This window comes from Akebia trifoliata, chromosome 2 (genome assembly GCF_017979445.1).
Source record: "Akebia trifoliata isolate Shusen 1 chromosome 2, ASM1797944v1, whole genome shotgun sequence".
Classification (NCBI taxonomy): domain Eukaryota; kingdom Viridiplantae; phylum Streptophyta; class Magnoliopsida; order Ranunculales; family Lardizabalaceae; genus Akebia; species Akebia trifoliata.
Window position 1 is genome coordinate 21,416,604 of NC_141376.1, and position 8,007 is coordinate 21,424,610.

At 33.2% G+C, this 8,007-nt stretch overlaps 1 long non-coding RNA gene across 1 annotated transcript; it reads right to left on the reverse strand.

Moving 5' to 3' along the window:
• Positions 1 to 1,153: 1,153 nt before the first annotated feature.
• On the reverse strand, positions 1,154 to 4,123 carry LOC147409902 (uncharacterized). The gene is made up of 3 exons (XR_015183196.1): positions 3,744 to 4,123; positions 2,749 to 2,835; positions 1,154 to 1,640 (listed from the first exon to the last, which is right to left on the reverse strand). It is a non-coding gene; the product is annotated as an uncharacterized LOC147409902 (long non-coding RNA).
• Between the last annotated feature and the right edge of the window lie 3,884 nt (positions 4,124 to 8,007).

Sequence of the window (8,007 nt, forward strand, 5' to 3'; positions counted from 1 at the left end):
TTCACTAATTTGTAAAATTATAAATAAAATTAGAAGAAATAAGATCAACAAGAATGATAATCAAACCTTATCTCTCTCAGAAGATTTTGATTATTAATATCCTAGATCGACCAGTCAAAACCTCTTTCTCCTTCGACTCACTCATATCTACTTCACCAATATGATTATAATTAGGTTCAATCCAAAAACTTAACCTAGTCACTTGAACGCAGAAGATAACATAATGAAAACTTGGAAACTCTCCACCTTACAAAAATAAAAGAAGCTTGCGAAATGAGTTTGAGAAGAACATCTCAGCTTTATAAATACTAAATTAGATTTAGTGGATTATCACTGATCATTCCAAAATCGAAACACAGAAAAATTTGAAGAGAACAATAAACAAAAGGATTGGCAAAAGCACAAATAAAATTGTGAAATCTGAAAACAATAATTCAATTTTATTGTATGAAAAAAATGAACATCTTGCACAAAAGATAAGTGCTTTTTGAAAACAGGCAAATTAAAAAAATGCATGTCTAGAGTAACAACTATGGTCCTAGTAACTAATAGATAGGGAGCTACAATTGCATCTAAGAAACCACCACAATAGAAAATAAATAAAATATAAAATGATGAAAACATAAAAGAAAGAAAGAAAGAAATGCATAGATCCCATAATTTTGCTGAACTTAAGCTAAATATATATAACATAATAGAAAGAGACCTAATGATATATCCACTAACATATTAACATAATAATAGTTTTAAATAACCACACAAAAAAAAATTATATATATATATATATATCAATTAACCACACATGAAATTTACTATCAATAATTACTATCACCCACCTCATTGAAACCCAAAAATCAACAGACTACTCAATGCATTAACTATTCAATTGCAAAAACAAGTCAACAATAATCAAACAATCACTTATGCCGATTTAAATGTGTTTTGTCTCCAAATTAGTCTAAATTATAAAACAAATATTAGTGGGAAGCTATAAGAGAGTACGAACAACCTTACATATTTCTCCCAATTACCATTTATCCTACTTAAGAAAAACTCACCAACAAAAAGAAAATTGTCAAAGAAAAGAACATGAGGATTTTTTCTAATTATGATATATATGAACAAAATCATTAAGAACTATCACTCTGGAAGAGTCCTCAAGCTACGAAGAATTACTGATGACTAATTTACGACTGTTTGATTTATCATCACTCAGAAAATTATGAGCACTGTTATTCTAAACCAGAAACATTTAAAAAGGAAGAAACATTAAATATGCTATCAAGGATCTCACTTTCGGGACTCGCAGCAAAGGATCCAATTGCTGAAGTAAGTATTTTGGTCCTTTCACCCTTTCAAGTTGCGTCACAAATACCTTAGCTATAGCAATTGGTGTAAGGAAATCTAAGGATTGGAAGATATTCAATACAAGAAGTGTTCAAGACCAAATCTTTTTGATTGGAAAGCACCAAATGTATATATTGACTATTTCACAAGTTTAAAGGGGAAAAAATGGAGAAAAACATTACACTCGCCTCTAGAATCCCGATCATTTGATTCTTGTAAGAAAATAGGATTTTAACTTCCTTTAGAAAACTTTTGAAATTTGGAGGCATGTTGTCTGGATATTTTACTGGGTCCTGTGAAAAAGAATGGAAATATTAAGTAATCCTGTAAACTGGAATATGAATTTAGAAATTTAAAAGAAAGGGGTAAGAAAATCTTCCTCGATGATGTGCCGAATCAATGCATATACTGAATTTGTATAAAATAGAGGCTGACCAACAAATAGTTGATACTTGGTTATGCCCCACAATCAACTAATTTTATGTTCATGCTATAACACTTATGAAGTTGAAGAATAATTAAAATGGTATATTTTTAGTAAATATTGCATAAATATTTAGTAGTCGATTCAAGTCCAGCTTACTAAACAAAAAATAATAAAAAATATTGTAAAATACATAATGCGCCTGCTTCTTTTCTAAAAGTTAGCCAATTGAAGATTCAATAATATTTAGTGTGAGTAAGAAAATTATTTCATTTATGTGCCCATATCATGTCCTCTTTCTTTCTCAAAAGGTAGTTGTTGTTCAAAATGAAGAAATAAAGGTACAACAAGCTGAATCCAAAGAAACGATTAGTTTAAAAAAATATTGTAAAATACTTGATGTGTTTGCTTCTCTTCTGAAAGTTCGCCCAATTGAAGATTTGATTATAATTAAAGTCGTGATGAATACACGTGGTTATGGTATGTGGTTGGGTACACGACTGACGTGGCAAGGGCACAGAACCATAGATCTTTTTCAGTGGGATACACTAGAAAAAGATGTGCAATTCTGCACCCTTGCCACATCAGCCGCGTACCAAAACCATGTGCACTCATTATTATTCTTATAATTATTATTTAATATGAAGAAATAAAAGTACAGCAAGCAGAATCCTGAGGAACCAAAAATATATATCAGAGAACTCTAAGTTGCAACTAAAATGATCGAAATTGAGTTAGCATGGAAGAGCAGACCCAACAATCATTCCCATTCAAGCTACGATGCCAGGAAAATTAAAACGGAGAGAGAGAGAGAGATTCAAATGAAAAAAAAAATTAATAAACTGAGAAACAATTAGCAAATTGTATGAACATGAAACAAATTTAAGAACCATTTTGGATTAAACTAAACTAGAGACAAGATTCAATGATTTATATATGAAGAATGCAAAATAAATTAGGAAAAAGTTGACACATACAAAATGATCCCAAGAGACCATAAGTTGGCAGCATGGTTGGTTGTTGTTCACACACCTGTAGTTCGGGAGCCATGTACAAAAGAATACCTGAAAAATGCACCAGGTTCAATACTAGTTGGCTTAAAAGCACCGAGAATCGTGAACCAATGAACTATCTATAGAATGATATTCTAGGCCCGTTTGGAGGCACTTACAAAGAGTGCCTAGGAAAATATGGATTTTACATACAAAAAAAGGCTTCAACACTGAAATATGTACCAGTTTTTGAACATTGAAGAGTTATAATGCAAATATATGCTAAATTTAAAGATGTATACATCGTGAACATGTGCAAGTAATCAGTTGGAGATGTGATGAGGACATCAACCATCAAGTTGACTATGGAAAGCAGATTTTCCAAGGAACTAATCATGCGCAATAAGATAAAGTAAAAGAAAATTGCACATGACAAGGGTAATATTAGGGTGACCTTTCATACAACGCAAGACGACAGTGTTTGTTTACATTGTAGGGGAAAATAAAAAATTGCAAAGCTGTACCATAGAAAGAAACAAATAAATGAGCAACAACTAGCGAGATAGTTTTATATTGGTCACTCAACAATAATTGTGGTTAAATTGGTATATAAGCATGATAATCATAAGTGGATGCCCTGTACAATCATTAAAACTACAATTCATAATTAAAGCTATGACATTAGTAGCATAATTGTTGAATATTGTAAATAGGACAGTGAAATATTGTAATATATATTTTAGGAAAAAGAGAATGGATGGAGCAAGAACCACATATCGTAATAAATTATGAGATCATAACCACTTTATCATTGTGGTTAGTAAATGAACTTGAATTTCATATTGAAGGTTTACTATATTAAGCATGTAACAAATGAATATTTTACATAATGCATGCCAAAGATGATGACCAAGGAGGATTTCATAAACCATGCAAAAGTATGTTTTAAACAACATTTGAGACTTTTCCTTGAGACTTACCAAGGAGTGCTTCCCAAAATTGCACTGCGCCTTACGAAAATCGAAATGAGACATTTATTACAAAGATACCTTCCTGTTTCACCAGTTATCACACTATTCCACGAGACCCCACCCATTTGCTCTTGCATCCTTTACAAAAGGTGTAAAATGAACATATTATAAAGAACCATATTAAAGAGAACTAAAAACTCATCATAATAACACATGTAGATAAATTTAGTCTTTTAGGCCTTTTTTGCATTTATAGTGAATATAATGACAGGGTAATTGGAAAAATGCCCCTAATGAATTGACTATAGTAATCAATATAACACTAGGTTTTACAAGGGACACGCCATATCCCCGCTGCAGATCAAGTAGTACAAGAGGCTATAGATATAAGGCAATCCCGAGAATTGTTCCGTTGATCGATTCCTCACGATTCTCCTAAAGCTATATATGTAAAAGGATGAAGAAAATATTAATGCTTGTGATGAGACATGGATTTTTCTTATTTCCTTCATATATGTTCAAGTCTCTTACTAAACAAAGAGAAAAAAAAAAGATCAAGGTTGAATGGAACTTACATTGGTAACAGGAACAATACAAACAAAAAGAGGTACCTTGAATAAGCAAAATGAACATTCGAGAGTTACTGCACACCTGCCCCAAGATCGAGATCCTTCTTGGTTGGCTATTTTGTGGACTCACAAGGTTGAGTACAGGAAGAAAACTAGGTAAATAACCACACAAAAAAAAAGTAAGATCTTTCCTTACTGAAAGCTCTCTCGATCCGTGGGGTGCACGGATCCGCTTTTGACCTTTGAGGTTTGAGAGTCGCCACCTAGTTATTACAGTCTAAGAATCGAATATCGACTTTAAACGGATAAAAACAACCAATCTACTTAAAAAATAACTGAGTTCGGGGATCAAATTACGGGATTGGAAGGTTTTAGGCACCAACCTCGCCCGGCAAACGTCGGTCTCTACTAATTCCCAAATAAAACTACATTGCTAACCAAACCTAAATAATAATAATAAAAAAATAAAAATAGTTATCTTTTTCAAACGCAACGGTTTTGTTCCCTCAGATCTGATAGAACAATTTCTTGTATAGTATTCCTCACTTCGTTCTATTGCCGGATCTGATTTTGGATCTCCAAGTTAAGGTATCTTCTTCTTGGATTTGTGAGTTTTCTAATTTTTTTTTATAGATTCTAGGATATTTTAAAAGGGTTTTTGGGTGTTTTTTGAGGTAAAGTTAGGGTATGGATGTTAGGTAAGGAATTAGGGCTTCAAAATTAGGGTTTTGGGGAGGCTAAGGAAGTTGTTTGACCTACTTTTTCTAAGGTTTATTTTGACCTTAGTCTTACTTGATTGACTTTAATATCTTGACTTTAGTGGCAACCATCAACAATTTTGCCTGAGAGCCTGATTGATCGATTTTTTTTTTCAAAATTTTAAATTAATTTTATTAATGTTTCACTTTAATTATTAAATATTTTATTTATTAATTACTGTTTTACCCTCAAAAAGAACTTTTTGCTTTTCAAGTTGGTTTTTTATGTTCAATGATGTTTTAGAATCGATTTTTCATAAGGAATTCAATGAAAATATTGGTTTGTGTTATTTATGAAATATTTTGTACCAAATGGTCGTGAACTTTATGAGGGGCATTTTTGTAATTTTGTCAAATTCTATGAAAATTGGTGAAATGATTTATTTGGTTTTAATTTATTATTTTATGTGTTTGAATAGGTTTTCATAAGCGTAACGTAGGCTCTAGGGACATTTTAAGGTTAGGGGTATTTTGGTAATTTGGTCATTTTTTAGTGATTTTTATCGTGAAGGTTCTTTTTGTCTAAAAAAATGATGATTTCTAAGCTTTTGGAATTATATTTTCCTATCGTAGGGCGATTTCTACTGTTTTGTCAGTTCGAGATACCTCATCCAGATTTTTGAAATATATCTAGTAACAAAATAAAGCATTGGAATAAACATCCATCATTGGGAACCGTTGCAATCGGGTTGACGAGTTGATTAATCAGGCGAGTGCAAAAATGGGGTGTCTACAGATTCCCCTCTTTGGCAGAAGGTTGAAACAAACTAGATAGCAAATCTATTTTGGTAGATAGTACGATATTAGAATGTCAAAGCTAGTAACAGTTCATTTTGCAGGCTGATTTAGCAATTCGTCGAGATGTTCGGATCCTTAAGGGTAAAACTCTCCCCGAACAAAAGGTTGTCAGGTCCTAGAGCGCAAGCTCTCACTGATGGTATCAGATCCTTGAATTTTAGAAAATTCTCCTTGACTAATGTAACAACTGTGCAAGTGTGTGCACTTAAAATCTGAGATAAATTTCAAAGAGTTCGAGTAAAATCTGGCACAAAGTGAATATAAATTGAGCATAAACAGAGCATAATTTGAGTATAATCTGAGCATAGACTGAGCATAAACTGAACATAACTAAGCATAAACTGAGCATAAGCTGAGCATAATTTAGCATAATCTGAGCATAATTCCGAGAAAGCCCTTGGCGGCATCTGAGCAAAATCCAAGTTGGCGGCAACTGAGCAAAATCCAAGTTAACCCTTGACGGCAACTGAGCAAAATCCAAATTAACCCTTGACAGCATCTAAGCAAAATCTAAGATAATTATTGGCGGTAACTGAGCAAAATCCAAGTTAACCCTTGGCGGCAACTGAGCAAAATCCAAAATAACCCTTGGCGACAACTGAGCAAAATCCAAGATAACCCTTGGCGGTAACTGAGCAAAATCCAAGTTAACCCTTGGCGGCATCTGAGCAAAATCCAAGTTAACCTTTGGTGAAAACTGAGCAAAATCCAAGATAACCCTTGGCGGCAACTGAGCAAAATCCAAGATAACCCTTGGCGGAAACTCAACAAAATCCAAGTTAACCCTTGGCGGTAACTGAGCAGAATCTAAGTTAATCCTTGGCGACAACTGAGCAAAATCCAAGATAACCCTTGGCGGCATCTAAGCAAAATCCAAGATAACCCTTGGCAGCAACTGAGCAAAATCCAAGTTAACCCTTGACGGCAACTGCGCAAAATCCAAGATAACCCTTGGCGGCAACTACTCAAAACTTGCTGAGGAATGAATGAATTTTGAGAAAGAAAGAATGAATCTGGAGAAGAATGATTAAGATGAATCTGAATGAGATTGAAAAATGAATCTGGAGAATAACGATTGAATCGGGGAACTAATGAATAAGTCTGGAAGATAATGAATCTGGAAGAGAATGATAGAATCTAGGAATGAATAGATCTGAAAAAGGATTAATGAATCTAGGAACGAAATAATGCCATATCTCCTACTCTACGTAAATGAGTTATTAGTTAATCTCTAGACACAATCAAATGTGAGATCCGAAGTGCTTTTGTTTGAGGCTCAAGATTTTATCAAAAAGTTTTATGAATTTAAAACTTGAGTTTTTATTTCTTTTGAACCTCAAGGGTTTTTCGAAAAATTGTTATCAAGAGGGTAACCTTAAGTTTGGAGTTCCCATTATCTTTTAGGATTAACATTGCTCAAAAACAAAATGCCCCTAGTTTGACAATAAACATAGCATTGGAGATAATTGAATACATCATGCAAAAAAATATCCCTAGTATAAGGGAGAAACTATATATTTAGAGAAAAAAAGAAAATGCCCCTTTGTATGAAGGTTTGAAATATTTGATTACCACAAGCGCAATAAAGATCCAACTTTTAATTTTGATTAATTTTATAGAAGATTTTGAGTCAGGCTCAAGAAAACAAAATATTTCCTTTTGAGACTCCTCATAGAATTTATCCTTCTCCCCCTTGGTTCACTTGGAGAAGTAAAAAAATTTCAGATCCATCGTAGACAAGATACTTGTGACTTCTGAGTCTCTGTCTGGTTTAAGCTAAGTGTTGAACTTGATTATTCTGACTTCAAATGTCTCGGCTCGAACCTCCTGAGATTTTCTTCTGTTTTTCTTTGTTGCTCTAACTTTTGCCTAGATAGCCTTTTCAAGTTTTCGATCTAGCGAGCATGCTCTAGCTTTTGCCTAGATCACCTTTTTCAGGTTTTCGATCTAGCGAGCTTTTTTTCTTTTTTATTTTCTCTAATTATTGTCAAAGTCGTCCTTTTAGATTTTCAACCTTGCGAGCTTGCCTTAATTTTTGCTTAAGTCGCCTTTTTTAGGTTTTCAACTTAGCAGGTTTTCTTTTTTCTTTTTCTTCCCTTCTTAACTTCTGGAGTTACTGTATGATCATGTTTTTCTACCTTCCTTGAC